The sequence below is a fragment of the Sesamum indicum genome, linkage group LG5 (assembly GCF_000512975.1).
Source record: "Sesamum indicum cultivar Zhongzhi No. 13 linkage group LG5, S_indicum_v1.0, whole genome shotgun sequence".
Lineage (NCBI taxonomy): Eukaryota > Viridiplantae > Streptophyta > Magnoliopsida > Lamiales > Pedaliaceae > Sesamum > Sesamum indicum.
Genome location: NC_026149.1, coordinates 7,710,586 through 7,713,959, shown reverse-complemented (window position 1 = coordinate 7,713,959; position 3,374 = coordinate 7,710,586).

Here is a 3,374-nt window from a genome sequence, read left to right as displayed (position 1 = left end):
ATCCTCCTGCCCCGGCTACTAGACCAGCTCTGTCTCCAATAGTTCTAGTTTCAGTGCTAGCAACGTAGCCATCTCATTCAAAAATCCAGCTATGTCTAAGTCAGCATCTACATCAGTGCCAAAGAGAGCTCTGGCTTATTACAAAGCTACTGATACCGCACAAGGAAAAATTCCGTCACATCCGCTGGGTTTAGCAATCTCTGTTATTGGACAAAAATATGGCTATGTCCCTTCCTCTGGATATGAAAACTAGTAGTCGTGCTGTGTAGATCGATTCCACTTATGTCTGGGGAGAGTGAAGAGCCTTCTGCCGTCTTCCTTCTAGCAGTATTCCTTTAAGCCTTATCCATCCCAGGAGATGCAGATGATGGAAATGGAGCTAGAGAAGATATAGGAGAGCGCGATGGAATAGCTTTCTATGGGGAAGGTGATGTCTTATAAGGACTAGCCCTCTAGCCTTCTTGCCTTCTAGGAGATGATAAAGCAGTCTTAGTCCCTGAATCACCCAACGTTCTACTTTCTGCTCTGTCAGCAGCATCGGATACAACAATTGGAAGTGATCCTCTGAGTAAGCCTTAAAGAGCGAATTGTCTTAGGACGACTTGTTTCCTTCTTGCTTCTTCCTTCTAGTAAGGTTCTATCTTTCCTTCTTTCGTTGGGGACCTCAAGTGCTACCTATTTATCGGTTATCTATTGATTCATTCCTTCCTTCAGGCCTGATTTTGAAGAAATCGAATAAGGGATAAAACTGTGACTTAGCTCGAAGGCCAATAGACGTACCAGAAAGCTGTCCCCGGAACAACCAGACCCACCACCATTCACTGCATTGGTCCCAAACTTCTTTTTTAATTCAGGGAGCATTTCCTGGTCCACACCTTAGAATTTGAGACTGGATATCTTAGTAAATTGAAGAAGTGTTGGCTCAAACTCAGCTGTGATCAATCTTCCTTGAAGTTCAATTCATTTTCACTAGATAGAGGGGAAAACTTAGTTCAACCTCAATACTGAAAGTAATGGTATAGGAAGAATCCAAGGATGAGAATGAGGAAGTAGAGAGCAACCAAACTTCTTGTAGTGGAGTTGAGACCTCTTCTTTCTCCTTCGGACCCTCGATTTCTCTTTCAGCCAAAGGTCTTCGAATAGGAGAAGAAAGGCAGAGGTGCCTTCCTGTCAAAGCATAGTTTTACGCTTCTGGTAGCTAATCAGAATGAACCCAGAGCTATCAGTGACATCAGCCTTGGAAAATGGATAAATGAGCCTTGCTTTACTGACCTCGCGCCGAGTCAGTTTGGCCTTTGTCGACATCGTCCTAGTCCACCGAAAAAAGGTCAATCGAATAAAATCTATCAGAATAGCCGTGATAGAGCCGTTGGATTCTACTACCTCTTACTGGTTTACTGATCACATGCTGGTTATCAGAGTAGAAGCTGTATCACTAATAGCGGATGTTTGAACATCTTTAAGAGTAGAAGCTGTATCACTAATAGCGGATGTTTGAACATCTTTAGGAGATTCAGGCTCTTTTTATGGCAGCGGAGAAGCGGACGAGGATCGTGGAAGTGTTCTCACTATGGTGATTTTGTGAAGAGTGCGTTAAGCCTAGTGATTCTTGTTGAGGTCTTGTTGGTAGACCTCCACGATATGCGAATCTAGCTACTTCTGACTATGTTCCCCCTCCTAATCCTTCTACCACTACTGAGCATAAAACTGTATCTGTGTGTGAGGATGAGTACACTAAGTTCCTTCAGTATCAAGCAGCAAAGCTGTAATCTGTTCCTACTGCATCATTCGCCCTACCTTTCATTGGCCTTTTGTTGGGATACGAGTTCCAGCGAAACCCTCATTCGTTTGTAGCTGAATTTCTCTTATTCGGGTAACATTCATTCCTGCTGTTTGTGGGTAGTCTTCTCGGTTTATCCTCTCTTTAATAAGAGGTAAGAGTAGTAGGCAATGAAATTGTAGCTAGAGCAGTAAATCCCTTTATTGATAAAGTGGTAATGAAGGGTCTGTAGTAAGCAAACCCAGTAGTTGCTCTTAGTAAGACCAGTCAAAGGGATATATCGCTAAAAACCAGAGAAAGGCTGCTTTTAGGAGTGATCTTTCGGAATAGGAATGATTCTTAAGGAGATTCAGGCTCTTTTTATGGCAGTGGAGAAGTGGACGAGGATCGCGGAAGTGTTCTCACTATGGTGATTCGGTGAAGAGTGCGTTAAGCCTAGTGATTCTTGTTGAGGTCTTGTTGGTAGACCTCCACGATATGCGAATCTAGCTACTTCTGACTATGTTCCCCCTCCTAATCCTTCTACCATTACTGAGCATAAAATTGTATCTGTGTGTGAGGATGAGTACACTAAGTTCCTTCAGTATCAAGCAGCAGAGCTGTAGTATGTTCCTACTGCATCATTCGCCCTACCTTTCATTGGCCTTTTGTTGGGATACGAGTTCTATCGAAACCCTCATTCGTTTGTAGCTGAATTACTCTTATTCGGGTAATTGTGGGTAGTCTTCTCGGTTTATCCTCTGTAATAAGAGGTAAGAGTAGTAGGCAATGAAATTGTAGCTAGAGCAGTAAATCCCTTTATTGATAAAGTGGTAATGAAGGGTCTGTAGTAAGCAAACCCAGTAGCTGCTCTTAGTAAGACCAGTCAAAGGGATATATCGCTAAAAACCAGAGAAAGGCTGCTTTTAGGAGTGATCTTTCGGAATAGGAATGATTCTTAGGAAGCGAAGCAACCTCTTCTCTTTGCGGGACTCCTTCTTAGGGCGTGAAAGCATGGAATCGGGCTTCCCGCTGAAGGATGTGTTCAAGTCGCTTCTTTTTCGCTTTCATCTGAGACCAATAAAATCGAGCGCCAAGCAACGCCATTGTTCAATGCTGACTGGGATGTCCTGTCCAGCCAGTGTCGTGACACTCCTTTAACAAGTTTTTAATGGTCTTTTTCTCTAATCAATTAGCTTCAATTTAACTTGAAGTTGGAGGAATCCCATTATTATTTTCTTTTTTAGAAGTGCTAGATGCTTTAATATTGTGTCAGACCGGATTAATGTTGAGTTGAGCCCAGCCCAAGGGGCAAGTCCGGATTCCTCTTTTTCACTCACCATCAACAGGAAAGGACAGTGTGGCATACTATTTATATTATATACGATTAATGTGCAGCTAGGAGAGCAGCTACTTATGAACTTTCTAACTTTAGCTAGCTGACTGGTTTCCTACTGGCTTTCGACCTTTGGACAGCTATCCTTGCACAAGATACAGGAAAGAGGCTGACTAACTTTCTTTTTCCTTAGCCTTGAATCTGGGAAAAAAATGGAGTTCTTTAATTTCAGGTGTCGCTACTAAAGCTCGATTGATCTCGTTCTAAACCAAAGGACTT